The sequence below is a fragment of the Myxocyprinus asiaticus genome, chromosome 29 (assembly GCF_019703515.2).
Source record: "Myxocyprinus asiaticus isolate MX2 ecotype Aquarium Trade chromosome 29, UBuf_Myxa_2, whole genome shotgun sequence".
Taxonomy (NCBI): domain Eukaryota; kingdom Metazoa; phylum Chordata; class Actinopteri; order Cypriniformes; family Catostomidae; genus Myxocyprinus; species Myxocyprinus asiaticus.
Window position 1 is genome coordinate 38403190 of NC_059372.1, and position 16803 is coordinate 38419992.

General features: G+C 35.8%; 1 protein-coding gene across 2 annotated transcripts in view; it reads left to right on the forward strand.

Moving 5' to 3' along the window:
- LOC127420025 (histone deacetylase 7-like) overlaps positions 1–16803 on the forward strand; it is a 121356-nt gene that overhangs the window by 56318 nt on the left and 48235 nt on the right. The gene's annotated exons all lie outside the window — the stretch shown is intronic.

Consider the following 16803-nt stretch of genomic DNA (forward strand, 5'->3'; position numbering starts at 1 on the left):
GAATAGTTCACCAAAAAATTACAATTCTGTCGAGTTCCAAACATGAACATAAAATAAGACTTTTGAAGAATTTTCTGGCTTCTCTTTTCCATATAATGAAAGTTAAACACACACAAACAGAGGGAAAAACACAAAGTAATTTCATGTATGAGGAATGCTCTCAGATAGGAGGTTTAGATTCTTGTTTCAGTGGCGACTGAACAGGGCCTCTTGAGTTACTTTCTCAGGAGTGTCGGGTTTTCAAATTCGCTCCCCAGTTCTATACCCCCCAGCTCTCTCTGAACCTCCAAACCAAAGAAAGCTTTCATCTCCAGGACCTGTGGAGATAGAGATGCTGTAACAAAAGTCAATTCACACAGGAATGATCATTTCTCTGGCAGTAGTTTATTAAATGAACATTCCAGATTAAATTCTTCAGCTCACATCTTAGGCCTGCTGTCGATTACCACAGAATAGACTCTCCATTTGTAAAAATGTAATTAATGTAATAATTCATACATTTTTGTAGGGCGAGTCATTACAGTTAACACATTTAAGTTCACATTTAAGCTCTCTTGTGCACAACACCTGATATCATTGAAATGTGGCATTGAAAACGGAAATAATTAACTGTACCGTCTACTGCAGAATTCACAATTCCTTGCCATTGTTGCAATCTGGGTCTCATAGAGAATTTCAAGTTTCCCACTTGTAAAAATGACTTTGTCTGGTCATTGGTGTGCATTCAACTTGAAATTAAAATATATTTTGATGCATGCAATATAATATAAAGGAAACTTGAAATAAGGCCCCAGATATGCCATTTTGTAAAACTGTGGAAACATTATTTTTTTCAAATATTTTAACATGCTTTTGTTATTGTTTGAGAAGGTTTGACTCTAATCAGATAATTGTATTTAAATTGATGTCATTTTTTGTATTATTTTGATTATTAAATTATTATAATATTAATAAATTAAAACAATTAGCATTGTTTATCATGGAGTAAAAAGCCACCCTCATGAATTACGTCGGTAATGCCACAAGATCACCCACTAAGAAAAGTAGTTCCACCGGTAACACTTTACAATAAGGTTTCATTTGTTAACATTAGTTCACACCATTAGTTAACATGAACTAACAATTAATTTACAGCCTTTACTAATCAAGGTTAATGTTAGTTATAACATATAGTAACTAACAATGAACAATAGTATTTTTGTTAACTAACATTAACTAAGAATAATAAATGCTGTAAAAAAATATATTGTTCATTGTTTGTTCATGATACCTAATGCATTAACTAATGTTAACGAATGGAACCTTATGTAAAGTGTTACCGATCCACCTTCTAAGGAGAATTTAGACAGTTAACAAACATTTTTGCTGAAAGATTCTTGTTAGTACTTTAACAAAAATACAAGCACATTTTAAGTTTTTAAACCCTCTAGAATGCTTCAGTTTCAGTTTATCTGACAAAAAAAGTTATATGATCCAGAACTCATTTGTCAAGGATAACACAGTAAAGGTCAAAATATATTTCCATTGTGGTCTTTGATATTACGTAAACAAACTCAGGGATATATAATATATATATTTTAATTAATGAATGATTTGTATTTTTATTTTGAATTAATGTTTTAAATAATGTCATGTTGACTGTAGGCAGGCTCACATGGAATCTGCAGCCTCAGAAATTTGCAGAATTTTCTGTAGATTTCCATATACACTGGCAAAAAGTTTGGAATAATGTACAGATTTTGCTGTTTTGGAAGGAAATTGGTACTTTAATTCACCAAAGTGGCATTCAGCTGATCACAAAGTATAGTCAGAACATTACTGATGTAAAAAACAGCACCATCACTATTTGATAAAAGTCATTTTTTATGAAATCTAGACAGGCCCCATTTCCAGCAGCCATCACTCCAACACCTTATCCTTGAGTAATCATGCTAAATTGCTAATTTGGTACTAGAAAATCACTTGCCATTATATCAAACACAGTTGAAAGCTATTTGGTTTGTTAAATGAAGCTTAACATTGCCTTTGTGTTTGTTTTTGAGTTGCCACAGTATGCAATAGACTGGCATGTCTTAAGGTCAATATTAGGACAAAAATTGCAAAAAAGAAACAGATTTCTTTAGAAACTCATCAGTCAATCATTGTTTTGAGGAATGAATGCTATACAATGCTTGATATTGCAATAAAACCCGGAAGATTTCATACAAAGGTGTACACAACAGTCTTCAAAGACAAAGGACAACTGGCTCTAACAAGGACAGAAAGAGATGTAGAAGGCCAGATGTACAACTAAACAGTTAGAGGTTTAGAGGTTTAGAGGTAAAAGGTTAGAGTGGGCAAAGAAACACAGATAATTGGAAAAGAGTGTTATGGATCTTAACCCCATTGAGCTTTTGTGGGATCAGCTAGACTATAAGGTGCGTGAGAAGTGCCCGACAAGACAGCCACATCTATGGCAAGTGCTAAAGGTGGCGTGGGGTGAAATGTCACCTGAGTATCTGGACAAACTGACAGCTAGAATGCCAAGGATCTGCAAAGCTGTCATTGCTGCACATGGAGGATTTTTCGATGAGAACTCTCTGAAGTTGTTTAAAAAAACATTTTTTTCAAATTGAAATAGTAATTTTCACATTATTAATGTCCTGACTATACATTGTGATCAGCTGAATGCCACTTCGGTGAATAAAAGTACCAACTTCTTTCCATAAGAGCAAAATCTGTCCATTATTCCAAACTTTTGGCTGGCAGTATAATTGAAACGGCCATCATTCACAAAGTTCGACACATCCCCATCCCTTCCGTATTTGTTCATTAAATATTTAATTTGATATTTTGACTGTGTTTTCAGCTGCCAATAAAATTGTAGTAATTTCAGCCCTGTTCCACATATTTTAATTCCATTCCAATGAATTCTCCAGATTTCCCCCCTAAAACTAAATCCACAAATGATCTGCAGATTCCATCTTGGCCTGACTCTAGGTCATCAAAGAGCACTATAGTTAAGAGGGGACACTCAAAAGTTTAATATCCACAGATAGTGTGAACACACAACACCAAAGGTTTATAGATATCTTTAGAAGTCCTTTCACTCAACCATGTGTGTTTGTGTGTGTATAACTCTAATCACTCAGCACACTGCTAGAGACTGATGATAGAGTACATAGTAGTCAGGGCTTGTTTTCAATCTCCACACGCAGTGGAAGAGGCTATCTACAGGTTTCAGACACACACCACAACATGTAATTCTCTCATGTACAGAATCAACACACATATTTACACACACTGTTGTCACAGATGAAACAGGCATCACCTACATATAACCTACTTGTTTTTAACCCTGTGAAAAACATATTGACACACACACACGCTTTTACTTAGCCATCTAAATGGGGAAATAACATAGACTTTACCATAGACTAATGGTAGATTAAAAAAAGTAGTTAAATAGCTAATTAAAATTACAGTAGACTAACCATAACTTTTTTTATCGGGGGGGATTTTTCTCCCCAATTTGGAATGCCCAATTCCCAATGCGCTCTAGGTCCTCGTGGTGGCGTAGTGACTCGCCTCAATCCTGGTTGCGGAGGACGAATATCAGTTGCCTCCGCGTCTGAGACAGTCAATCTGTGCATCTTATCACGTGGCTTGTTGAGCGCGTTACCTCGGAGACTAACCATAACTTTTTTTATTGGGGGGGATTTTTCTCCCCAATTTGGAATGCCCAATTTGGAATGGAGGCTTCACGCTATTCTCCACTGCATCCACGCACAACGCACCACGCACCCTACCAAGAGTGAGAACCACATTTAGTGATCAAGAGTAGGTACACCCAACCTGACTCTACCCACCCTCACAACCGGGCCAACTGGTTGCTTGGAAAGCCTGACTGGAGTCACTCAGCACACCCTGGATTCGAACTTGCGACTCCAGGGGTGGTAGTCAACGTCTATACTTGCTGAGCTACTAGACTAACCCTAACTAACTGACATCTTAAACCTAGTGCTAAAAAAGCAAAAGTTATCAGATACACAAAATTTACACACACAAAATGCAGCCCTCTCATATATAATAAACACAAATAATTACACACACAAACTGTTAGCCCTCTATTGAACCATAATAGAAGGTAGCAAAACCATTGATGCATGTAATATGGCAGTAAAGTGGTTAATTTAGTTTCATATTTATTATTATTATGTTATGAGGAATTGCTTAAATGTGTTTGTTGCCTAGGAGCAACATTATGCGACAGTGGAATAAATACAGCTCACCTGTGTAGTAATTTCACACATGCAGCCATAGAGAATAATGTAGTTATCATATGTTATGTTTTTATTTAGATTTTCCTATCCATTATTAAACTAAAAATCTAACTTTTTTAGTATTTGCTTTTAGATTAGATTAAATTCTATTAGATTATGTCATATAATGTAGTATAGTATATGTTGGTGTCAACAACTCTAATATTTAGTGTAATAAAATTGTTTAACATTGTTCATTGCTATATATTACAGTATACTGTATATAGTATTCTGACATCCACAAAATGTATAGTCAGTCATTTTCACTTCAAAAATGTAAATAAAAACCTGTCGATTCAAACCTTCAGTTCATTTCTTTCCATTGTCACACAATATTGCGTCCAAGCAATATATCTAAATGTATTAGTTCAAATTATAATTTTTCTAATTTTGTTTTTGATTTTAATGAGGTCCATAATGTGTGAATGCAGATAATGCCATGCAGTCATCACCTAACCCAGTGGATCTCAAACTTTGCAACTTGCGACCCCCAATATGACATCGAAGGAAAGATGTGACCCCCCCTCCAAAAAAGAAAGACACACACAAAAAATTGACAGGATCAAAATAGTGAGTTTTTAAACCCTACCCGACATTTCAGCTATTTAATTGAATACGATTTGGCCTACCTTTTAATGGGATGGGTGCACTTGTTTTTGGGAGCATAACAGCTTCATCTGTGGTCTGATGGTGGATACAGCTACTCGCAGATCATCTTCAACATCGAGTCGTGATCAGTACTTATTTTTCCAAGTATGTCACAGCGGAAAAGGTCTGTTCGCACAAATACATCGACCCAAATGGAAGCAGTACATTCATCGCTGCATCGGATAACTCACTGTATTCCGCTGCTACTTCCATCCAAAATTCAGGCAGTGTGGAAGTGAAAAAATTAAGGTCTCAATGTTCGATCCCTGGATAGCTCCAGAAAAGCATCCTCCAGATTTGTGGGCAGAGGAGTTCTAGATTCAGTGAATGGTTGCCTTATCCAGTCGTACAGTTCTGGTTGTGTCTCTTTTGGGAAATACTTATGGAATTGTTCCAAAAGGCTGCAAAGATGACCAGTGATGTGCACATTCAGGTTGCTGAGACTCAGTCCACTCTCCTCTAGAAATTCTTCTAGCTCAGGAAACATCTCTACACAACCTTGCTCAACCTGTTTATCCCATCTCTCCAACTTTCTCACAAATGCATCGATTTTGCCATTCATTGACAGAATTTTTATTTTTGGCCCTTGTAATGTGAGATTAAGCAAGTTGCATGCCAAATAAGCAAGTTTCGACAACCAAATTGGGTCTGTCAGGTGTTGGGCGAACTCAGATATTGATTCTCTCAGGAATGAGTGCACCTCCTCACGCAGTTCGTAAAATTGGCTTAGTGCCTTCCCTCGCGATAGCCATAGGACTTCCGTATGAAACAGCAGTGCTTCATGCTCTGAGCCCATCTCATTGCAAAGGGCAGCTAGCAATCTGCTGTTTGTTGGATAAGATTTAATGTGATTTACTATTTTGATTACACTTTTGAGAACACTGTTAAGCTCAGGATCAAGTGCTCTGCTAGCTAGAGACTCACGTTGTGTAATACAATGCATAAAATTAACATGATAAGCCACTTATAAAACCTTTGCTTTGAGTCCCTTGTTTTTACCTACCATTGCACCTGCGCCATCAGTACATACACCAACGCAGTTATCCCATGAAAGTCCCATCTCTCTTATTTTTGTGTCTAGTTTTGTGAAAATATCACTGCCTCTACAAGTCCCCTCTTGTATGCAGCGAACAACCGTGTCATTCGACAACGGGACAGTCATGAGCTCATTAGCTATTTTCTCACCATGCATGGCCCAACACATAACCACTGCAACGGGCTTTATCAGGGTCTGTATGCCACCTCATAAGATGTTGCCAGAGCATTAGCAGTAAGTATGGCTTGTTGTGCTATAGTGTGTTTTTTGTGCTGTAAACCTTTCTCCTTTCGGTGGAAAAAGTCAATAGGTTTACTAACACAAGTAGGATGCCCTGTCTCTAGATACCTTTTCATTTTCCCAGGCTTCATACTTTCGTAGGCAAGCACTTCCAAACAGATGACACATTGGGGATGGTGTATGTCATTGACAGTACTGCAAGTGAATCCATAATGTAAGTATTCTTCTTGATATTTTCGATGTTTACTACGTTAGTCAGACAGGGTTTTACTCTTATGTTTGGGTCAGATGACTCAGGTTGATTGTCCTCAGTTTCCTCAACATTTTTAGACTTCCGAATTACCCATTTATCCATTTCTGAGGTTGTGGTTTCCACACGCTGCTACGTGCCATTTGCGATAACTACTAGCTAACTGTCGCTGCACAGTGGTGTCATAGCTGCTAGGGCATCATTGTAGGGCAGCAGGTAAAACACATTTTAAAAACACTGTATTGAGTTCTGTCATTAAAAATCAGAAAGTATTTCACATAAATATTAGAAAATATTTATTATAGTTAAAAAAATATTGAAACATTTTCAACCTTTATATATATATATATATATATATATATATATATATATATATATATATATAAATTGTATATAAAGGTTGAAAATATATATATATATATATTTTTTCAACACTTAATTTTAGAAATGTCTCACGACCCCTAGTTTGAGAACCGCTGACCTAACCTGTGTGTGTCAACTCACACACACACACACACACACCCACATCAAAAGATTATCACTTTCACTTTTACGAACCATATCAACTACCATATCAAAGCAAACCCTTCAAGAATCTGACTTATTCATGTTTTAAAAGAAAACCCCTCTCTTCTTGAGATATTCCCTGCCCTGAGGAACTTGTCACACATTTGACCCCTCTTCTACGAGCTTAACAAAGAAAAGTGGGCATTGAAATGCTATAAAAGAAATGTCTATCCCTCCCACTCTAACATAGCTATGGAGCTACATGCCAATTACGGAGCCAGGGGGGTTTGACCCCGGAAAAGCAGATGTCACTCGTTTTGCACTTCCTGTTTTGCTGGCTGGTGTTATTTTCAGATCAGCACACAAAAATACACACACAAACCGTCTCTTTTTCTGGTCTTCCAGATTTACATGGACAGCTTGCCGCCTATTGTTCTCTATTTCCCATGTTGCTGTGACTCAGGCGATATCACTGGCCAACAGGAGTGTGTGTGTGTTGTGTAGTACACACTTGGGCTTAGCACAGCTGGTGTACTTGGACCGGACTCATTTATCATGGTCAAGTGGTTTAGGCTTGGCAGCACTGACCAACAAGCCAAAAAATAAATCCTGCCTTTACCAAAAACAGCACAATACTATTACACAGCTCTCGAGAATACTTGATTCTGATTGTTCAGTCGTGGCATTCTGCAGTCAAATATTTTTGTATAATGATCACTAAACTGTATAATCGACCATTGTCCCAGGCAATCGATTTCCTACATTGTAGTTCTGTGTGTCTTATAGAACTCAGCAAGCTCTTTATTAATGTGCTAAGCAACAGAGCAACTTAGCACAATAATATAGAAGTCAACTGATCTGTGTTCACAGGTGTGTTTTATCAGCATTTTACAATGGATTGGAATGCCAAACCAAAATGGCAGAGGCCTCAACAATTAAAGGTACACATGGATCCATTTGTCCTTATGAGCATTGCCATAGAAACAAATCATTTCTAAGGCCACGTCCACACTATTCATACGTTTTCGTGCCTAAACAATTAAAGGTAGCTAGGTAGATATGCACATGGATCCATTTGTCCTTATGAGCATTGCCATCAAAACAAATAATTTCTAAGGCCACATCCACACTGGTCATACATTTTCATTTGAAAATGCATTAATTTCACAGCATTTATGCTTCTCATCCACACTAGAATTGGGTTTCCTCCACTGAAAATGGAGCGCTTTGAAAATGCTCAGATTCGTGTGGATGTGGCCTGCTGCATTCAAGTCATGTTGGAATTACTGTGATTACTGTGACTTTTCAAATTTGCCTCTTTGTTGAACACGTATTTATGGGTTTTCGTAATTAAGGAAACTCCAAATTATTTAAAAGCATCAACTTCTCCCACTTGACCGTTGTGACATCATGCAAAGAGAACCAAAATGGCAGAGACCTCAACAATTAAAGGTAGCTAGGTACAGTACATCTACACATAGATCCATTTGGCCTAATGAGCGTTACCATAGAAATTAAAAATTCAATGGCAGTTTTGAAAACGCTCTCCATTACTGCATGCTTCAAAAAACGATAACATTAGAAAAAAGAAAAATGTGGTTTTTAAATTAAACAGATTTGTGTGGATGTGACCTGCTGCATTCAAGTCATGTCAGAATTACTGTGATTCCGATTTTTCAAAATCCGCCTCTTTGTTGAACTCGTAATTACGGGTTTTCATAATTAAGGAAACATCAAATTATTTAAAAGCATCGACTTTTCCCACTTGACCAATGTGACATCATGTAAAAAGAACCAAAATGGCAGAGACCTCAACAATTAAAGGTAGCTAGGTACAGTACATCTACACATAGATTCATTTGGCCTAATGAGCATTACCATAGAAATAAAAAATGCAATGGCAGTTTTGAAAACGCTCTCCATTACTGCATACTTTGGAAAGCAATGCTGTAAAAAACTGAAAACTGAGGTTTCAAAGTTAAACAGATTTGTGTGGACGTGGACTGACTTATGCTGCGCTCAAGTAATGTTGGAATTACTGCGATTACGAAACAAAAGAACCAACTAATCTTTTCTGAAGCCACATCCACACTAATACGTTTTCGTTTGAAAACGCATTGATTTTGCTACGTTTACACTTCTCATTCCCTATAGAACACCATTTTCCTCCACTGAAAATGGAGCATTTCGAAAACGCTCTCTATTGCTGCATACTTTGGAAAACAATAATGTTAGAAAACTGAAAATGGAGGTTTCAAACGAAAATGGAGTAGTTTGGATGTGGCCTCAGACTGAGCACGTAAAGCACAATCTCCAAGTTGTCATTTCGTAATTACGGTAATTTCAACAAGATGTTAAAGGCAGCATAAATTTAGAAAGAGTTTTGAGACTGTGACAGGTGTTTACCTCTACGTTGTTTATAAGCTGAATAAAAATGTATAAAATAATATACATAAAACTGTATAATATAATGTAAAAAGTATTAATGATTCATTTATTCATGCTTATCAAGACCAGCAAAGGCTAAAGAGAAATAGAGAGACATGCAGACAAGACTTTGAGTATGTGATTCATGTGTGATTGAGTGATTAAGTGTTCCTCCTTAGACTAGTTCACACATAGCAACACCTGTAAGTGTTATTTTTGATCCATTGAAGTTCTGAAGTTTGTCAAAACTTCACAGTAACAACACACACCCACTCACACACACACAGCTTGACTCACAGCCAGAGAGTGTTGAGAGAAGCTCTTTAAACTGGTTGTGCTGGTCAGACAGGTCGGGGTGTGAGAGAGCTGGAAATGGGAGTGTGTTATAAACTAGTACTTTTTTTTTGTCAGACTGATGGTAATAATAGAAATAATGTAAATGTCTCACAATCAGCGGTGTGACTTCACACTTAGTTCTAGTCCTCAAATAAAGTTTTATTTATCATTTATTTAGCACTATTTAGATATCAGTTATGCTTCGTATCATTCGTGCTATGTAAAATCATGTAGCTTGTTAAGGAGAGGTATGGCATTACTCTTCTAAGTGATCCAACTGTATGATTTTCATTTGATTGACAGTAAAATGGGTGAAAAATCCCACGGACTTACATTGAAAGACTTTGACTTACATCGGTTAATTAATTACAAAGCTACACAAATGATTATTAACTCTTCTAGACCATACCTTCTCTACTATTTAAAAATAAAGCTTCCATTTAGTGCCAATAAAGGTTTTGCAGTCTAATTTGCAGTCTAATGTCATAGGGGAACCTTAAGTTCCCCAAAGAACAAAAACAAAACTAAAAACATCTATGCACTTTCGTGCTTATGGTGCTTTGGAGATCTCAGACACTAATATGCTGATCTAAAGAACCTATAATGCAACTTAAATTGCCAAAAACCCATATAGTCAACTCAATAAACTTATCCCGTGAAAACTGGTTATGAATTAGAAGAGGGTTAACCTAAAATGCTGCAAAGAACCATTAAAGAACCTTTATTTTTATCTCAACTCCTGCTTCCTTCTTGTCCTGGTGAGATATTACAAACCAACTAAAACCCAAAACTATCTCTGACTTGCCACCATTTCTTCCTCAGTGCATAATGAATAGTTGACTGAAGGAAGTAATTAACTGCAGTCAAATAATTTGCAAGAGTGAACATCGTTCAAGGGAACGTTGTCTAGTCTAGTTTAAATTGTTCCCTGTCCTCCAAATTCAGTTCTTAAAATATTACAGTGCTGTAACTGTATTTGAGGTGTGGTTTTCAGAATGAATGAAGGAGGACTCATTCATGTACTGTACGTAGCCCTAATGTTGTGGGACGAGTTACTCTCCAAAGTTTAATACCTGTGGTATGTTTGTTCAAATCCCTTACTTTTGTAGAAGAGACTGTAGAAAGAAACTGATTTGGGCCAGTGAGCAACAACCTTGCAGTGCCTTTATCAACCACCTACAACACCCAACCATTGTGGTGGGCAGGTTTAAAATATGGCAGAATTCCAGGTCATATTGGAAGATTACAATGTTCTTGTAATAACTATGGTGTGTATGTTTTTTTGTAAAAATCAGTTTATAACCCTTGTAATGCATACATCTGGTCTTTAGTGGCCCGGGACCTCATTCCACCCCCTTTACCTCATCCATTTTTTTTTAGAGTTATGTCCCCATCTCTTTGGTATGCCTCAACATTTCTGATATTAATTGTCAAAAAAAAATTGCAAAGCAAAAATCGATTGTCTTTAAATACCTAATTAGCAAAAGTGTGTATGGTCGTTAGTGACCCGAGATATGTAATAGTGTTGCAATATATATTTGCGCTTCCATAAATCATATTTTTATGATTATTTCATATCTATATGAGTTCACTATCACAGGATATCTATTTCTTTGTTTATTACAAGAGAAAAGAGTGTTATATTCATACAAATGACTTCTAAATCAAGTTGATTTTCTGTGCAACGATGGTGAATTATTATTAGCCCACAAACTTGTTCACATACATATTATATAGTACTTGCTATTTGTTTCTCAAGGTGGCACTGATGTTTCAGTGATTGACTTAATTTACATTTGATATTGATATTTGATGAAGAAGCAGTGTGGAAGTAAACTATAGCAAGTACAACACTTGAACAGCATGATATGACTATTGTCATTTGGGTGGAATACTGAAATTCTGTAAGTTGTACGTCTATTTAGACACAATAAGTGCCTGAAAAAATACATATATGACATCCTTTTTTGTTTGCAAAAGGTCTTATGCATATATCACTTAAACAGATATTTTTCATTAGAAGCAGAATCATATTTACACATAATTTCTTGCAGACATCCAGTCTCTGAAAGAAGATGTCCCCTCACACACACACACACACACACACACATACTGTATATACAAATTTCTTTGTGCATTCCAGCGCACATCTGCTTGTCTGTCACATTTATTATTGTATGTGTTGGACTGTTTCTGCTGGCCTGGCTCAGAGCTGGACTATTGTTTTGTTTTCTGGGTAGGAGTAACAAAAATGCATGCACACAAGTTCACACATACACACACACAACCTCAGATATGCCTCATGCATAAACACACACACATACACACTAAAATTTCTTCATTTGTTCACTAACTCTTTCCTTCATTTCATACTGTCTTATGTACACTAATTTATCGGGATAGACACCTGACCGTAACTCTGAGTATATATGGTGTGTTTGTGTTTGCGGAAAATCCAGGAGAGGTAGAGTAAACTTTTCTTTAACAGGTAAAAGTACAACCATTCTGATGTAAGTCTGATTAAATTTTTTTTTTTTTTTTGCAGTAAGTCTGATTAAATATTTTTATTTTTTTTGCAAGCAGCATATAAATTGCAAATGTTTTGTTCTAGCAGGCCTAGATGTTTCATCAGTGGTTTAGTTCATGGCTTAGAAGTCTTTTATGGAAGATTTTTTTGAAATCCCTATGGAAGAAATGAATGGGAAAAATATTTCCGGAACCAAGAAAGCTGAAAAAGTGGTCGGGCACTTTTGCTCTCTACAGAGTGCCCCAGAAGCAATGAAGGCAGCATACAGGCCGCGTACTTCCAGGGTGGCATGCACCAGCCGAGCAATAATGATGTTTACAAGATACTTCAAGGTTCTTCAAAAAAATACCATTGTATTACCATCATGCAGCATGATCACATGTGAAGTCGGCATGACCTTTCTGATAGTTTCAGTACACTAGGATCGGCGACTGTATGCCAACACGCTGACATTCTTATCAGAGAAGTTTGCAGTGGTTCACCTGTTGCGATTGGCAGTGCATCGCATCAGTTGTATGGGAAACTAGGGTTCAAAGCCAGGTAGTAACCACGTTTGAATAATCAGTGACAAGCATGATTCGGAGGTTTCACTTTTCCCTCTAACATTAATTTTTTACTCCACTAATGGTTAAGGTAAAGTTTGGGTTGGGGGATAGAATCTATAACTATATGCTATCAAATGATGAGTTAGAGTAAAAGTGGTTTGATCTAATAACATAACAGGGTTTGTGGAATAGATTGAAAAAATAAGTCTTTATAAAGTACTAAGCAGCCATAGTAGCCATAATTTGTGTGAAAGTGAATAAAACGCAAAGTTGTTGTAACACTTCTAGTTAAGTTCACCAGGAAACTGCAACAAGACGTAGAAAGTGGCACGTAAAACTCAGTTTGCAAAAATGTAGTTATAGTAACGTTCATTCTATGAGAATAAGCTCCACAAGTTCGGAAAACACCATATTACACAATTCTGTCTTATTTTCCTCAAGCTGTCAACCCTGAGTCGCCCTAGAGGTCGTTTTTACAGAACACCATGCAACATTGAAAGCTGGAATAACCCAGGCTGTAATATAGTGACTGTTCTGTTATCAGGAAGGGAATGCCGAGGAAAAAAATGTGGGAGTTGTGTTGTTTCCTTTGGAGTATAGTAGAAAAGTGCAGATCTTGTACAAGTCCGGTGGGAATACTGTAGTTTTTGAGAGCTCAGGGAAGCAATAACCTAAAACACGTTTGGCATCCAGGGCTGCGGTGCTAAGATGTTCCTCCTCTGAGGCTAAGGAGATCCAGGACTGTGTCAGAACATGTCAGGGCATCCATAGCTCTGTAAACGGCTCCAACGGGCATACTGTAATCACGCAGGGTCACTTTTGGACGATCTACCACAGTCTATCTCAGAGATTCTCAAATGTTTTGACCTTAGATTTTTTATTTATTTAATGAATTCTTAATTTTTCAGGGACAAAACACATTAATAAAACATCTCACTGACGTAAATGTGTCAGATTTTGCCAAAATGGCTAATTTACATCTACTGACCCTAGGAAGGTTGATGTCAAAGGACAAAAATTACACGAAAATGCATTAAGAATTTTAAAAATAAACAATACACCCACAAATTAATTACATTTGATTGGACTTGTTTATTGAATAACATTATTTAAATTTTCATTTTACTTTGCAGTGTTATGGACGTCACCATTCTGAATATTTATTCTTGTCACTGTCACACTGCTGTCAATCCCAATACACTGACTCTCTGAACGTAGTCCTGACATCTTCTCACTCCTTAGTCTTAGACTGTCACCATCCCTTACAGTACCTCATCATGTCATCTCCTTTGATCGCCGGTTTCCCTTTTCTTTTCCAGTTTTGTTCCTCTTGCATAACTCGCAGACTCGGAGGTACATATTGTTCTTCGCCGGTTGCTTTTTATGAAGTCACTTGTGAGTCATTTTCCACATTGCTGACTGGTGTGCTGTACTGTAGAAAGCCCTTTTGCTTGATGGCTTTGTGTCAGAATAAAGGTGACAAAGCACTTACGATACACAGGAATACAATAGCAAGTGTGCTTTATGGCATCAAAAGGGCATGAGTCACCATTTCTGAGGCATTTGTACTGCTGATTATGAGAGACGCAGCTATTTTTGAGAGACTTCTTGAGAAATTAGTGGAAAAGAGGTGAAATGCTTAAGACATAACTGCATAAATAGATTATTGTGACAAACTGTGACAAAATGTGGGCCATTCCTAAAAAAAAAAAAAAAGAAGAAGAAAAAAAAAGGGTGAAACATGACATTTAAATATGTCCATTTCAACCCAGTATATAAAAAAGATAATAATTAATGACATTATTTTGCATAAAGAAAATTAGGCTTATTTTATTTTAGAAGCATTCAGATTTATTGCATTAATAAACAAACATAAATTTAAATAAATTTTCGGAATAAATTTTCATTATTGTAATGTGTCCAGATGATTTACGTTTTTTGTTGTTCTGATTATTTTCGAAGGTTGTCGTCAAAAGATTGACATTGCCGTACTTGTTGTACTTATTTACTCTAATACAGTTTCTTTTTTTTCTTTTTTCTTTAAGTCATCATTAATTAAAGGCTATACAACATAGACTACCATGATGTACAAATACCTTACAATTTTAGCTAAAAAGAAAATCATAAAAAAAATTTTCTCATATTACAGTAATGAGATTTAATTGTTTTTGAATTTTGGCGGTAATGAGACTAAATTTCTATTAGGGGAAGTATGACCCAGTCTTTACAGTTGTCACATTCAACCAAAATCTGCACATTCATAAAGGTTTTTGAGTTTTACCTGGGCAATGTGCCAGCTCTTTGTGAAGGACATCAATGTTATGATTTAGTATGTAACAACATATAGTGCATACATTTACTGTATTTTATCACTGTGTGTATGTACGTGCTGTGTATGAGAGAGTTTGTTGTAAGGGTGAGGCAGTCCTTCCCATTGTGTCACTGGTATCATGCAAATATTCTTAAAGCAGCATGCAAAAGATATGGAAATCAGGCCATTTTTATATCCCAGTGGAATGTGCCGTGAGGGAAAATTTGGAAAATGGACTTGCTCCTTCACACGCTCTCTCTCTCACTCTTCTCAAACTTTTTTTGGTCCACCTGCCTTTGTCTACCAATAGAGGAAATGTGTTGTCATTGGTCTATACTGCATTAAACAAACAATGGTCTAAACAATATGGCAAAAATATTTTTTATATATATTTACACATGTGCAAATTTCTTTATGAAAGATCTTTGAGTGAATCTCACAAAAACTGTCAAGAACATGGAAGAAATAAATATGAAATTATGTTTTGCTTAAAGTAAATTAAGGACATTTATTTATTTATGTATTTGTGTTGTGACATAATTTCATGAAAATGAAGGACATTTTCACGAATCTCTCATTACTGTAAAGTGAAAATATCTTGTGTGTCATTTGTAAAAACTGTAATGTAATATATATATATATATATATTAAGGGTGTGCAGCGCAGCCATTATCTGTATCTGTTCATATGACAAAATTATCTGTATCTGCATTTGGATAGAACCAGGTGTGGGCGGGGCTTAAACTGGAAGTGCGTCAAAACTAAATGAAACGGACATTTTTAAATGTTACTCTCACATTTATAGTTTCCATTAATAAAATATGCCTTGTATATGCCTTTTCATAATAGTGGCGTAATAATGATAATAATTATTATTATAATTTTAGAATTATATATATTATAATATATATATAATATATTATATTATATATACACTTTAGAAATATTGGCTGCACAGATTCATAAATTTTGGATAAGTTTATTTAAAATGCCACTTTATCCTTGTGCTTTTTGGGTAATCAGTTATACGAATATTTTTTTATATTATTCGGATGAATCCGTTATTCGTTTTGAAGTTATTATTCGTGCCTTCATCCATATACTGTGTGTGTGTGTGTATATATATATATATATATATAATATTCAGTTGTAAATCATGTATATGTAATGGTAGTATTTGTTGTACTGCTTTTAATTTTAAGCTGATTTAAATAAAAAATATATATTATAGGGTTTTTTTTTTTTTTGGTCCCACTTTATATTAGGTGTCTTTAACTACCATATACCAACATTAAAATACATACAATACAATGCAGTTATTGTGTAACTACATGTTGTTCTGCTGAATTCCCATAAGCTTCACATTTGCTGCTACTGAGGTGGAGGTACCGGTAGGTTTAGGGTTAGTGGTTAGGGTTTAGGGTCAGGGTTGGCATAGGTTTAGGGATAATGTTAAGAGATGTAATTAAATGCAGGTACTTTTAATGTAGGTACAATGTAACAACATGTATGTACATGTACATTGTATCAAATGCTTAAGTACATCGTAGTTAAAGACACCTAATATAATGTAGGTCCTTTTTTTACTGATATACAGTTATATTAAAGTATGTTATAACTAAGTTTCATTATGCAAAATAAAGTTTCTTATTTTGATCTAACTTTACATTTTTAG